The sequence below is a fragment of the Leptopilina boulardi genome, unplaced genomic scaffold (assembly GCF_019393585.1).
Source record: "Leptopilina boulardi isolate dan_hultmark-lab unplaced genomic scaffold, ZJU_Lbou_2.1 LbouV2_40, whole genome shotgun sequence".
In the NCBI taxonomy this organism is placed as follows: Eukaryota; Metazoa; Arthropoda; class Insecta; order Hymenoptera; family Figitidae; genus Leptopilina; species Leptopilina boulardi.
Genome location: NW_026137974.1, coordinates 229,118 through 245,277, shown reverse-complemented (window position 1 = coordinate 245,277; position 16,160 = coordinate 229,118). Strand labels below are relative to the sequence as shown.

Below are 16,160 nucleotides of genomic sequence, written 5' to 3'. Positions count from 1 at the left end.
CAAACAATAGTGATTTACGCCACGCCCTATGTGTTTATCCTGACAAAGGGGCGTTCGTTAAATACAACGCTCCGCCTTGGAGGCGTGTCTTAGTTTTAGCACCGCCCAGTAGGAGTGTCTTGAAGTGTAAGCTCCGCCTAATAGTGATTTACGCCACGTCCCATATTTTATTCTAGACAAAGGGGCGTTACTTTGATACAACGTTCCGCCTTGAAGGCGTGTCTAATTGTAAGCACCTCCCAGTGAGAGTGTCTTAAAGTAGAAGCTCCGCCCAATACTTATTTACGCCATGATTTTTTATACTATCCAAGAGGACAGTGAAAATCTCCGCCTTGGAGGTGTATCTAATTTTAAGCACCGCCCAGTGGGAGTATTTTTAATAGAGGCTCCGCCTTATAGTTATTTACAACACGTTATATACTGGTTAAGGGGGACGTTGTTTATATACAACGTACTGACTTGGAGGCGTGTCTTAATTTAAGCACCGCCCAATAAAGGTGTTTTTAGAAGCTCCACCCCTTTGAGGGGCGTGTCTGGCACAAGTACCGCCCATTGGGCGTGATATATATATTTTTTAAAGTCTTAATGTGAGAATAATTTTTTATACTGTTCATAATTTTGTGTAACATTCGATAATAATAGAAAAAAAACAATGAAAATAATTGAAAATTTCATAAAGAGAATATCGTATAGAAAATAATAATTAAATTTGAAATTGATTATAGTTATTTTGTGGTGAAGGGGGAGGGAGGGATTTATAATTATTTTGAACATGTCCTCGGGATATAGAGGAGTTAATTTACTGGTTTGGATAATAATTATAAAATGTCATAAAACTATTAATTAGCTTTTGCTATCTTGATAAGTGGGAATTTTCTTCTTAGTTGTGTCAAAAGCATAAAATATTTCATATACGAGTCCCTGTGAGTCTGATTTTCTCATTCTTTATCCTGTCTACTTTCTCCCTCTCTCTCTTTCTTTCTTTCTTTCTTTCTTTCTTTCAGTCTCAATGTCACGTAAAAAGGAAATAGACAATTCTTGTATCAAGACGAAAAACTTTTAAAGCTGACAAGGCAACTTCTTCAAAGTAGAACTATTCTTGTTCAAAAGTAAAGTTGAGTTTTCCTTTTTTTTTTCTCTCTTGTCATTATTATTTTACCATTATTTTCCTCTTTTTTAAACTTGTGCTATTTAAAATAAAAAAGAAAAACTGTTTCTCTAAAAATATTATATTAATTTCAAAAAAAAAAAAAAAAAAAAAAAAAAAAAATTAATGAAGGGAAAAGAATTTAATTTTGAAAAATTTTTGATAAAAAATATTTTCTTGAAATTTAATTGTTTTACACATTATGAGAATGTGAAACAAAAAAAAAAATTTATGTTTGATACTAAAATATGATTGAATTTCACAGTAGCAAAATGGTTGCATTTGTGTCATCCCCCTACTTTGCCATGCACAGAGTTTAATTAAATTCGGTACGCATTTCATACTTGAGCACTAATTGTCCCTGAAAACCGCTCTTACATCCCAGGAACCTCTACAAAATCTCTCAAAGTAATTTAAATGAGATTTGTAAATGTAAATGTGTAAACCCCCCCCCACTTCCCCTCAGTAGACACATACATAGTGTCATTATTTTTGTGAATGTTCTGCTGATGAAAGTGAAATTTATAGCATATCGTGCACGTTTTTTTTTTTTGTTTTTAAAAGAAATTAAAAATTGGAAATAAATGGTATAAGAAAAAAAAAATTGGAATAAAATGCATAAGAGACCAGAAATATATGCTTTTTATTATTATTATTATATTTATTATTTATATTATTATTTTTTTATTATTTTCATTTTTAATATTTTTATTATTTTCATTATTATTATTATTATTATTATTATTATTATTATTATTATTATTATTATTATTTATTATTTATATTATTATTTTTTTATTATTTTCATTTTTAATATTTTTATTATTTTCATTATTATTATTATTATTATTATTTATTATTTATATTATTATTTTTTTATTATTTTCATTTTTAATATTTTTATTATTTTCATTATTATTATTATTATTTATTTTTTATTATTTATTTTTTGCGGTAAAAGAACGAAAGAGAGAGAGAGAGAGAGAGAAAATTGCATTGTGTCATGTTACGAAATTGGAGGAAAAAAAAAATGTTTACCCCGTTAAATCATGCGCGCGTGTATCACTTCTCATTTTCTCGTGTAAAATTTTACCCCAACAAAACTTTGTATACATATGTGAATATTTATTTTTTAAATTTTCCATATCATAAGAAAGTAATTTTTCTTCTACCTCTCTCTCTCTCTCTCTCTGTTTTTTTTTTTTTTTTTTTTTTGAAATATATAAAAAAAACAATTGTCAACAAAATAACGTTAAAATTATTAAATTTTTTTTTCCTTCTCTTTTGTTTTTTTTATTGAAATAAAAAATATTGTCTCAATTTTTTTTTCCCAATCCATTTAATTAAAAATATTGTCTCAAATTTTTTTTTTTTTTTTCAATCCATTTAATTAAAAATTGAAGATTATTGGAAAAGAAAAATGACAAGTTTTTGAGAGAAAATAATAATAAAAATTATATTTGTTATTTTAGAGTTTATATGGAAAAAAAAAAAATTTGAAATAAATATAAAAATATGAAAAAGAAGGTATATTATTTTAATTTTAAAATAAAAAAAAAAATATGTGAGAGAGAAATAATGAAATGTAAAAAATTTTATTTGTAAAAATAAATTTTTTGTGTTGAAAATTATTTTTTTTTATAAAATAAAGAGAGAAAATAATTAGAAAACTGTAAAAAAAAAAATCCCAAAAAATAGAAATAGTTTTAAATTTTGTTTTCTATTAAAAAAAAAAATTTATATTTATTTCGAATTTTTTTCAGAAAATTAATGAGATAATTAAAAATATTAATATTTATAATAATAAATAAAAATTTAAAATTAAAAGTACTTGCTATTTTAATTGAAGAAAATGTTTTTGAAAATTTTTGTTTTTCTTCAATAATTCCCAAAAAAAAAGGAGAAAACTAATAATCCTTTGAAATGTGAATAAAGAAACTCGATAATAATATGAATAGAACTTTTTTTCGCTGTATCTTTGGCTATTCAAATTTTTTTTTTTTTTTAAGGTAAACTTTGAATTCCGTCAGATTGAAGATTTCGACTATATCCTGAATACAAAAATCCATTGAAGTTGAGAAAAGGTTTTATCTCTTTTACTTCTTTTTTTTTTTTTTTGTTTTGTTCTTTTCATACTTTGCGCGTGAATACTAACGAAAACTTTCGAATTGAGAAAACTTTACTCCGTTTTTTTTTTTTTTGTTTTGCTTTTTTCTTTTTTTCTTCATTCGTTTCAATGTTTCATACACAAAATGGGAATTTATTTATGTGGAACAACATCAGATCAAGGAAATTAGACACAAAGCTGTGTGTATCAGAGAATAATAATCTCCGAGGATATCAGATTCTAATTTTCATTAATCTTAATCACTGGATCTCGGTAATTCTATTAAATTGGCAATTACCTGCAACGTCGAATATAATGGATCACTAATAAGCTTATAAGAAATCCATTCAATCGGTTTATATATATATATATATATATATATATATATATATATATATTTATAAAAAAAAAAATGAAAATAATTCAATTTCTCAGCTTGTTATTAATGTGAACTTTAAATTTTTTAAAATTATTTTTAAAAATCGATATTTTTTTTTTTTAATTTATTAAAATGACAAAATTTTTTATGAGTCAATTTTTATAATAATTGTAATAAAATAAAATAGTAAAAATTAATAATAGAAAAATTAGTTATAATTATTATAATTAAATATAGAAAAAATAATTACAATTACTATAATTAATAATATACTAAATATAATTACACTGAAAAAAAAAATTTATTTGATTCAAATATACTCGATTACTTGACTATTATCCAAATAAATATTTATTTTTATAAAATAATTATTATTCGAGCTAATTTAAATTGTATTTATTTCAAATACAGAAATTGTTGGTTCAAATAAAATTTATTTTTAATTCAAATAAAAATTATTTGGTTCAAATAAATATTTAATTGATAATAGTCAAGTAATCGAGTATTTGAATCAAATAAATTTTTTTTTTAGTTTAAATATCTATAAAATAAATTATAATAAAATTTTTTTATTTTTATTTTATTTTTTGATTCTGTTAACAATTTTAATTAATTTTCATATATATTTTTTTAAATTGAAAAAAAAACTGTTAATGCATTTTTTTTTTAAATTTCGCAATTTTTATTTTTTTTTTATTTTTTTTTATTTTTTATTTTTTATATTTGTAGTTTTTTTTTGCCAATGATAAAAAATTTTTATTCTTTAATTATCTAGCGAGTTAAAAATTTATCGATATACTTTCTAAAGTCGACGACTGCGGCAGCATCGAGCTGAGAAATTCTTTAGAATCTTTTTTCCGTTCCTAGCGACTAACAGATGGCGTTATATTACACATTTTATATATAAATAAGAAAATTTTTTTTTTTTCTAAGAATTTCTATTTAATTCAGAAAAATTACTGAAATTAATTTTATTATACTGTAAATTGAATTTTTAATAAATGAAAAAAAATAATAACAATAAAAATTAATTAACTGAATATTTAAAATTAATTTATTAATGTGAAAATTTTTAAGATTTTTTTTTTTTTATTTTATTTTTGAATATTTTTTTACTTTAGTTAACTTTAAAAATAAAATTATAACTTGATAAAATAATACTTAAAAAATAATTCCAAAGTTTTAAATTAAAAAAAAAAAAAATTTTTTTTGATTGATTTTGTAATATTTTAACCTGTTGAAACATATTTAAAACAGTTTTGGATAATTTAAAAAATGTTTTAGACAATTTATTAGCAATAAATTTTTTTTTCGATAGCTTTTAAAATATTTTCTTCCCCACATTATTGAGTCATCTAAACAATTTGAAAATAGTTTGAATCTGTTTTGACCATTTTATAAACGAGTTTAAACAATTTTAATACTAGTTTTGACAAATTTTGAACAAGTTTCAACAAGTTTGTAATAAAATAAAAAAAAATTAACAATAATTTTTTAAATAATGATTACAAACATGTGTAAATTTTTTTCGTATTATTTTTCAAATAATTATTATTTGACTATTTAACCACTATGAACATATTTCAAACCAGTTTGAAAACAATTTAAAACAAGTTCAAACCTGTTTTTGTAAAAAAAATTTAAAACTACTTTTTGAACAATTTTTTTTTTTTTTTTTTTTTTTTTTTTTTTTTTTTTTTTTTTTTTTTTTTGGATTTCCAAATATACTAAAAATTCTTTCGATATTTTATAAATTATTTTACAGCGTTTATTTTACAAAACCAGTTTTGTTATACTTCAAACTAGTTTCGGACAACTTGAAACAACATTTGGAACAATTTAAATTTTGTTTATTTTTTTTGATAATTTATTAAAAAAAAAAAAAAAATTTGTAACTTTCAAAAATATTTTTTCCCACACATTATTCCACGATCTGAAAAATTTAAAAAAAAACTATTTTGAATCTGTTTTAACTAATTTCTAACGAGTTTCGACAAGTTAAAATTAGTTTTGACAATTTTAGAACAAGTTTGTAGTAAAAGTGAAAAAATTTGCAATTTTTTTTTTTCGTATTATTTTTTAGATAAATGTTTTACTATATTTAACTACTATGAACATATTTTAAACTAGTCTCAAAATAATTGGAAATATTTTTGAACAAGTTTAAACTAGTTTTGACAATTTTTGAACAAATTTCAACAATTTTGGAATGAAAATGAAAAAAAATTTGCAATAATTTCTTTTTTGTATTATTTTTTTAGATCATTTTTTTTTTTTACTATTTAAACACTATGAACATATTTTAAAACTAGTCTCAAATAAAATTTGGAAAACAAGTTTGAACATGTTTTTGAAAATTATTTCAAAATTATCTGTTGACAATTTTTTTTTTTTTTTTTTTTTTATTTCCAAACATTCATTTGCGTTATTTTATAAATTATTTTACAAATTTTATTTTCCAATCCGGTTTGTTTTTATTTCAAACTAGTTTCGAACAACTTGAAACGATTTTAATTTTATTTCCTACATTAATTTTAATTATTGATAAATAATTATATTCTAACAAATCGTTACTTTTAGACAAAATTTTTTTTTTTTGCCAATTTCTCTAATTTTTTTCTATTTTTAAAAATATTTTTTTTTTGGGAAAAAAATTTATTTAACATTTAAAAAAAAAAAAAAAAAATACTTTTACTCGAAACCAAATAATGTTTTAGCCTCCGGATTTTTTGGTACGAAATTTTTTTTTTTTTTTTTTCTTTCTTTTCGCTTCCAATTGCACTTGAAAATAATGACAGTAATATATTTCTCAAGAATATTTCTTTTCGTTTTCTCGCACCTCATTGCGGCGGGATTCAAAAAAATAGAGTGTGAGAGAAAAAGAAATTTTTTTTTCTATCCCCTTAATTTTTTGACCCTTCACACCTTCAAAAAATAAAAAATAAATTTTTTTGTTTTTTTTTTTTTTCTTCTGCTTTGCTTCAACCTCTTTCCGAGACAATTGGCCCCGGGAACGTCTCTATTACACAAAACTCTACGTGAATCCTCCGGGGGTTTGCCAAAGTGCAATGCATAAAAGTAAATACGTTAGCTCGTAAAAGTGTTGAAAATAAATTCTCGAAATTCGTGGTTATAGACTTGTAGGTTTTTTTTCCTTTGAAGGGAGAGGAGGAGGGGGGGGGGTGAAAAAACGCCCTATTATTGGGGGGGAGTCAATGTAAGAAAAAATCTCTCTCTCTCTCTCTCTCTCTCTCTCTCTCTCTCTCTCTCTCTCTCTCTCTCTCTCTCTCTCTCTCTCTCTCTCTCTCTCTCTCTCTCTCTCTCTCTCTCTCTCTCTCTCTCTTGTTAAACAAGAGAATCGCCGAAGCAAAAAGGTGGGTCGGGCCCAGTCTTTAAAAAGGTGTTAAAGCGTGCCCCGTGTGTAAGCATAAGGTGTTAATTTAAAACAAACCCCAATTCGTGGATGGCGTACGAATTCGGGTACCGTGTAATCAACGCGCGGCGATTTTCTGCAAGGTTTTTTTTTTTAATTTTATTTTTTTTTCTTTTTTTTTTTTTCCTTTCATCATTCAAAAGCGCGGCGCGCACACTCTCATCCTTCTCTCGACCTTCGCACCTTTCCCCTCATTATTCGTGAGAGCCAACGAATTACAAATTTTTACAAGAACCTATCGACTGTTGTGATAGTTGAGAGAGAATAAAAAAATAATCCCCGCAAAAAATTAAAATTTACCATATATATATATATATATATATATATGCCACATGTTTTTTTTTTTATTTAGTTTGAAAAATCAAAATTTTTTGGAGAAAATAATTTTATTATTTTTTTTTTTTTAATTGGCGCCAATGTTTGATTTTTCTCCATTGAACTTGTTCCAATTAATTTTAGATAGAGGGAAAAAAAAATTTTTTTTTTTTTTTTTTGATCCAAATAAACGGTTACTTTTTTTTATAAATTTTTATTTATATTTAATAATTGATATTCACAAATTCAATTTAATATGATTTTTGTATTAAATAGAAAAATTATTGTTTTAAATAAAAGTTTATTTAATTCAAATAAAAAGAATTAATTGGTTCATGTAAACGTATATTTTTTTAATAATAGTCAAGTAATCAATTATTATTTAAATCAAAATAAATTTTTTTTCCAGTGTATATGGAATGTTATAAATAAAAAAATATTTTAAAACTAGTTTCAAACATGTTTTAAACTAGTTTCGGACATGTTTTGAACTAGTTTCGGACATGTTTTGAATATTTTTGAACTTGCATTAAAACTAGTTCAAACTAGTTTCAAATAGATTCGGACATGTATTAAAACTACTTCGAACTAGTTTCGAACATATTTTAAACAGTTTAAAACATTTTTTTAAAACTAGTTTTAAACTAGTTTCGGACATGTTTTGAATAATTTCGAACTTGTATTGAAACTAGTTCAAACTAGTTTCAAACAGTTTCGTACATGTTTTATATAGTTTCGAACCTGTTTCAAACTAGATTTCAAATTAAATTAGTTTCAAATAGTTTTGAGCGTATTTTAAATTGTTTCAAACATATTTCAAATCTACTTCAAATTAGTTTTTCCGACTAAACTAGTTTTAAACAGATTCGGACATGTTTTAAAACTATTTTAAACTAGTTTCAAACAGCTTTGGACATGTTTTAAATAGTTAAGAATATGTTACTAACCTTTTTTTCGAACTAAACTATTTTCAAATAGATTTGGACATGTTGTAAATATATTTCAAACTATTTCAAACATGTTTTAAATAGTTTCGAACATGTATGAAATCTATTTTAAACTAGTTTCAGAAATATTTTAGAAACTAATCTCAAAGAGTATTGGACATGTTTTAAATTGTTTCGAACATGTTTCAAAGCTATTTAAAAATAAATTAGGTTCAAACAGTTTCGGACATATTTTAAATAGTTTTGAACATGTTTTAAACCTATTTCAAACTAAACTAGTTTCAAATAGATTTGGACATGTTTTAAACTTGTTTCAAACTATTTCGTACATGTTTTTCAATAGTTTCAAACATGTATGAAATCTATTTCAAACTAGTTTCAGAAATATTTCAAAACTAGTTTAAAATAATTTTAAACAAGTTAAATTAAACCAAACTAATTTCAAATAGTTTCCAAAAGATTTTAAACTATTTCTAACTAGTTTCGAACATGTTTTAAAATAGTTTCAAATAGTTTTGGACATGTACAGAAACGTTCTTGTAAATATAGTATATTCTAATATACAAATTGTATTTCTCGAGAATTTTTTTGAAAAAAAAAATTGAAATTGCGAATATTTTATTTTTATTTTTATTTTTTTTTTTTTGAAGAAAATTAAAGTGGAAAATTGGTTTTTTTTCTAAAAGGAGGATTTAGAAAAATAATTTGTTTTCTATCTTTGAGGAAAATCTCTCTTGAATTCTTTATATTTTTTTTCATCTTGAAAATTGAAAAGACGCAGGATCCTAAAAGTCTCTCCCCCCCCCCCCTCTCTCTCTCTCTCTCCTTCTTTTTCGCTACTGATCGCGGTTATTGATTGGAATAAAAGTTGAACCTTTTTTTTTACCCCTCGCGACTGCATCGAATCCACTTTTAAACACACTATTGCATTTCACGATCTATCGATATTTTTCAACTACGAGGAGAGGAGAATTAGCATTCGAGGCGTGAATCTCTCGAGAAATCTTTTTTCTCTCTCCCTCCCTCTCCCTCCCTCCCCCCCCCCTCTCTCTCTCGCCTCTAGAAATTCACAGTTTTCGCCTAAAAGGCACTTTGTGTTTAAAAGTCCTAAAAATTTTTTTACTGGGTTCAAGAGAGAAGGAGAGAGAGATTGAGAATCACGATATTATACATTTTATGTAGAAAAATTCGTCTCCCCCTCTTTTTTTTTCAATCGATAAAATATAAAACACGTAGCAACTTCTTAGAATGTGGATAATCAGAAAAAAATTTGACCATCTGCCTAAAGAGAGATTCAACCAATTGACATAACCTCAAAATCTAAAAATTTTTTTATTTACCAGCAAATAAAAATTATAATTACAATTATTAAACTATAATTTTATTAAATTATTATACCATAAAAAATATATTAAATTTAAAAAATAATTTTTTTTTTTTTACAAAATAACTTTTTTATTCGAATTCTTTGATAATTACTATTTATTTGTTTTCCAAATGAAATGAATGAATTACGATTGGGTTTGTTAACTTATGGAAAAGAGAAAAAGAGAGAGAGAGAGAGAGAGAGAGAGAGGGGGGGAGAGCGCGCGTGCGAGAGAGAGAGCGAGAGAGAGAGAGAGAGAGAGAGAGCGCGCGAGAGAGAGAGAGAGAATTATATTTGAAAGTGTTAGATAGATAATGAACACCTTCCAAAAATTGAGTGAATGAAAGTATTTTATGATGCTGTACCCTACACTTTGATTAATTATATCTTAGGACGCAAAAGAGAGAGAGAGAGAGAGAGAGAGAGAGAGGGAGAGAGAGAGAGAGAGGAATTGAGATTCTGAAGATACTTTTACAATTATTACAGTTGGTATCTTCGATACTATATGTAAGAGAGAGAAACCATCATCTAATACATCTCGATGATTCACGATAGTCTGTAGTGGTATATAATATAATGTAATAACACGATCCTCAACAACAAGATCCACGCTTCAGGGTTTCTTAACCCGGACAACTATGCGCCAAGAGATCTTATCCTATTAGCTATAAGGTATCGTAGCCTCAAGCAATTTCTTTTCTTGTTTTTTTTTTCTTCATTTTGTGGAGAAAAACAGTGGCTTATAATACAATTTAATTAAATTTCAAAATTTCACATATATACTTCAATTATTATTTCACCGAGAAATAATTTTAAATTTCATTTTTTTTTTTTATTTCTGCTTTATAAATATAAATCGAACAAGTTTTAATAAATTATGGACAATTCAGTAATTGGTTATTTTTTTCCCAACTATAGTATTATTTATATTAAATAAATATACAAAAAAATATGTATTTTCCATAATTGGAATTTTATTAGTTTTAGAATATTTGAAACAATTTCAAACTAGTTTTATAAAAATTTAAAAACAAGTTTTGGACATGTTTTAAATACTTTCGAAGATGTATTAAAACTAGTTCAAACTTGTTTCGAACATGTTTTTTTTTTTTTTTTTTTTTAATACTTTCGAAGATGTATTAAAACTAGTTCGAACTTGTTTCAAATAGTTACGTACATGTTTTAAAACTAGTTTCAAATAGTTTAGGACATATTTTTTTTAATAGCATCAACTATGTTTTAAACCTATTTCAAATTAGTTTCCAAACAGTTTCGGACATGTTTTAAATAGTTTCGAACATGCTTCAAACCTATTTCAAACTAGTTTTTTTAAAAACTAGTTTCAAACAGATTCAGACATGTTTCATATCTATTTCAAACTAGTTTCAAAAAGATTCAGACACATTTTAAATAGATTAGAGCATGTTTTAAACCTATTTCAAACTAGTTTCAGAAATGTTTTAAAAATTAATTTTAAATGTTTTAAATTAGTCTCAAATAGTATCGGACATGTTTTTAAATATTTTCGAACATATTTGAAACCTATTTCAAACTAAATTAGTTTCAAACAGTTTCGGACATGTTTGAAATGGTTTTAAACTTGTTTCAAACTTTTTTTGAACTTGGTTTAAACTTGTTTTTCAAACTAAACTAGTTTCAAATATATTCGGACATGTATTAAAACTAGTTCGAACAAGTTTCGAACATATTTTCAATAGTTTTAAACATGTTTTAAAACTAGTTTCGGATATGTTTCGAATACTTTCTAACTTGTATGCAAACTAGTATCGAACAGATACGGACATGTATTAAAACTAGTCCGAACTAGTGTCGAACATATTTTAAATAGTTTCAAACATGTTTTAAAACTAGTTTTAAACTAGTTTCGGACATGTTTTGAATACTTTCAAACTTGCATTAAAACTAGTTCTAATTAGTTTCAAATAGATTCGGACATGTATTAAAACTACTTCGAACTAGTTTTGAACATATTTTAAACAGTTTCAAACCTGTTTTAAAACTAGTTTTTAACTAGTTTCGGACATGTTTTGAATACTTTCGAACTTGCATTAAAACTAGTTCTAATTAGTTTCAAATAGATTCGGACATGTATTAAAACTACTTCGAACTAGTTTTGAACATATTTTAAACAGTTTCAAACCTGTTTTAAAACTAGTTTTTAACTAGTTTCGGACATGTTTTGAATACTTTCGAACTTGTATTAAAACTAGTTCAAACTAGTTTTAAATAGTTTTAAATAGTTTGGACATGTTTTAAATAGTTACGAACAAGTTTAAAATATATTTCAAAGTAGTTTTAGTACTTATTTGTGTTTTTTTTTTAAATAAAATTTATATTTATTTTTCAATTCTATTTTATTTTTATTCATCTATTGTATTTTTATTGTTGTTATTAACAGGTTAATGGAATTTGGATCTCTTTTATTAAACCTCAAATGGTAAGTGAAAAAAAATTACTAATTTTAATATTTTTATTTTATCAAAAAAAAAAAAACAAAAATTGTAATCTTTTTTTTACTATTACTATCAGATAAAAATATTCTTTCGTAAAGATTTTGTTCTTTTTTTTTTTTAAGAAAAGGACAGAATTTTTTTTTTTGTTTAAAAAACCGACCTCGTTAGAAAGTTTATCTCTTTTTTAAAAAATATATATATATATATATATTCCGTCCTCTTTATGGAACGCGCGCGCATATTACACTTTGGGCGCTATTCTTTTCTTTTGGTTGCATTAGGTTAATATTCCTCTAAACATGGCCCTAATTTCTATATAGTGTTGTACCGCGTGAAAAGAGGACGATCGAATCGGTATGAATCAGCCCCGCAGGAGCCAGATGGTTCGCCACACATTTGGAATAAACACGCAGTGCGTATGTGTGTGTGCCCCATTAGTTTGGCTCTTGTTTCCGATAATTTGTAGGGTACGAGCGCGATCTCTCCTGATATACGATCACAGAACACCAGAGAGAATGTGTGTGTGTGTGTGTATCGTTTTCTCGCTCCTTCGAAAATTATCCGTTTCACGCCCACGCGAGTATAAAATATGACCACCGTGTGGCGCTCCCAGATTTGACGCCCAAAAATCTACGTAGGACCCCTCTTTCCCCCCCCCCCCACAAACTATATTATTTCTAAAGCCTTAACTAATTTTACCATTTGTTATAATTGTTTTGATAATTTTTTTTTTCTTATACTTCTATTGGAAAAATATGATTATAATAAAATACAAAATCAAAATTATAAAAAATATAAAAAGGGCGATAGTAATTTAAAAAAAAAGGTTATGCAACAAAAAACGATAACATTCGGACAAATGGATTTTTAATTAAATTTTCCCCAAAGGAATCGAAATCACACTGATTTCCTCTTCAGAAAGTCTAGTAATACAAAATTATAAAAAATTAAAAACAAAGTTATACGTGTTGTTTTAAGGTAAAAAAATAATAGAGACATGCTGATTAATTTTTTTTGAATTTGTAAGGAATTTTTTCATTTTCCAGGAAAATATTCTATTTCAAAAAATGGAATAAAATTGATTAATCTTAGTCTACTGCAATTTAGGTTCAATAGGTAGGTTTTTTTGAAGGTTACCAATGTAGGTTTAAGGTAAAAAAATAATAGAGACATGCTGATTAATTTTTTTGGAATTTTTTATTTTCCAGGAAAACATTCTATTTCAAAAAATGGAATAAAATTGATTATTCTTAGTCTACTGCAATTTAGGTTCAATTGGTAGGTTTTTTTGAAGGTTACCAATGTTGGTTTAAGGTAAAAAAAATAATAGAGACATGCTGATTAATTTTTTTTTTGAATGTGTAATGAATTTTTTCATTTTCCAGGAAAACATTCTATCCAAAAAAATGGAATAAAATTGATTATTCTTAGCCTACTGCAATTTAGGTTCAATTAGTAGGTTTTTTTTTAAGATTATTCCTAGTATTAACGAAAATTTATAAAAAAAAAATTGTCACAAATATTTTTCTAGTAATTTTACACGTGTAAATAAATATAATTAAAGAAATTAAATAATTTTATTTATTTTTTATTATTACTTTATTTATTATTATATTATTATTATTATTTTATTAACAAATTTATAATTTCTCTATAAATTGCATTGTAATTTTTTATTACAATTGTAAATTAATTCGATTAATTATAAAAATATGTTGTTTTTTTTATTAATTTTCTAAATACATTTGTATTATATTAAGAATTTTTTTAAAAATTAATTTCTTTTTTTAGTAATTAAATAAAATGTTGAATTTTTTTTCTATATTTTTAAAAAATATTTTTTTTTTTCCCGGTGACAGCGGTGTGTTCATATATTGTAAATATTATATTTTCTAGTGTGAATTTGCGCCGATTAAATTCGAATAATACGGATACAAGAAAAAAGTTGTATTTACGTATATTGTATATATATATATATATATATATGTAGTATATCGATTTTTATCATTGGGATTTATTTGGGCGGGATGCTGCGGTAAAAGAAAAATAAAAGAATAAAAAAAAAAGAAGTTACAATGAAATGAGAGCAAAATGTGAGGTTAGGGGCGCGCTGGCGAACGACAGAGAATAAATAAGACCAAGATGGGTAACGTGGTAAACGACCGATTGTATTTAGATTGCTATCTACCAAGATCTTTCGATTCGAAGCGCACAATGTTACTCGCTTTTGTACGCGTACATACAAGTGTTTTACAAATAAATGCGCGCTGCTGAAAAGAAATGGGAACTCTTACCATGTCGAGAGACATCTTCACCAAAAACGACTTATTTCGTTTTCTCTCCCTCTCTCTCAAAAAAAAAAAAAAATTTTTCTTTAAATTTTTTTCATATTAACATTTTTATTACTTTGGGGCATAATTTCTTTAATTTAGTTACTGTAGAAATTTGCTGATCATAAAATAATAATAATAAAATATCTGAGAAAAATTACCATCTGGTAGGGAAGATGACGTCACATTAAAATATTCGATTGCTAGTTGCTTAGTGCAGCGCCCTCTAATATGAAATGGCGCGTAATTTAAATTTCTATACTAAATTATTCATATTATAAATAAATATATTTATTATATTAATATTATAATATTATAATATTATAATAATAAATTTTAATTATATATTATAATATTATATAATAATATTGAAAATATTTATTATAATAAAATAATAATTCAGTTTATTTTAATAATTTATCACCACTGGAGTGATAAGTTTGAACAAGTTTTAAATCATTTAAAAGAAGTTTGGATTTATTCAAACTAGTTTTGGACAGTTTAAAATTTTTATTACAAATCAAAATTTGTTTGAAATACATTTTTAGTAGTTTGAATAAGTGCAAACAAGTTTCGGACCATTTAAAACCACTTTGGACTTGATAGAACTAGCTTATGATAATTTAAAAATTTGTTAGGACAATTTAAAGTTACTTTCGAATATGTTCCAACTAGTTCAATCAATTTCGAACAAGTTTTAGACTATTTTAAATTAGTTTGCACTTATTAGAACTAGTTTGGAACAATTTAAAGTTAGTTTTGAACTTGTTTCAAAAGGTTTAAAAAATTTCAAGAAAATTTTTAGACCATTAAAATCACTATGGACTTATTAGAACTAGTTTGTGACAATTTAAAATTAATTTCAAACATGTTTTAACGAGTTTAAATAATTTTAAACAAGTTTAAGACCATTTTAAATCACATTGGACTTGTAAGAACTAGTTTTTGAGAATTTAAAATTTGTTGGAATAATTTTAAATTGTTTTTAAAATCATTTTTATCACTGCTGGAGTGACATGGTGGCAGCGGTGGGATTTTATACTGTATTAATATTATTATTAACTTGAAATTAAATAGGAAAAAAATAATTTAAGACTCAAAACATACAAGAGGTCCTTTATTGATAGGGTACATTACATATGAAAGCATGTTTTTTATTATTATTATTTTAAACATAAAAATTCCTGATAATTAAAAATTTATCGCAATTTTTCCAAATTTTTATTTCAATCTCAATTTTTTTTTTTAGAAAATTCGTATTATTTTTCTTCTTTTCGTATTTACTGAAATCTGATACATTATAATTTTGAATTATAATTCATTTTGTAAAATCATTTTGTAAAATTTTGTTTATAATTTTATAATTTAAAAAAATGTAATTTTTTAATAACTTTTATAATTAAAAAAAAATCTATTTCTTATAAGTTTATAATTTTAAAAAATGTAGTTTTTATAATTTTATATCAGGGAAAAAATCTTTATCTGCAACAGCTATATGTTTATCTAGAATAGCGAAAACTTTTGCTGTTTTAGTGAAACATATCGCTGTTCCAGGTAAAGATTTTTTTTCCTGTAATTTAAAAAAAAATGCAATTTTTATAATTAAAGAAATTAAATTTTTCTAATTAGAAGAAAGGGAATTTTTATAACTAAAAAAATGGA

The 16,160-nt window shown here is 24.5% G+C and overlaps 1 long non-coding RNA gene across 1 annotated transcript in view; it reads left to right on the top strand.

Annotated features, from left to right (window-relative positions):
• LOC127289199 (uncharacterized) overlaps nt 1–16,160 on the top strand; it is a 59,144-nt gene that overhangs the window by 15,825 nt on the left and 27,159 nt on the right. The window contains exon 2 of the long non-coding RNA XR_007844138.1: nt 12,114–12,152. This is a non-coding gene — a long non-coding RNA (uncharacterized LOC127289199). The remainder of the gene's footprint in view (nt 1–12,113; nt 12,153–16,160) is intronic.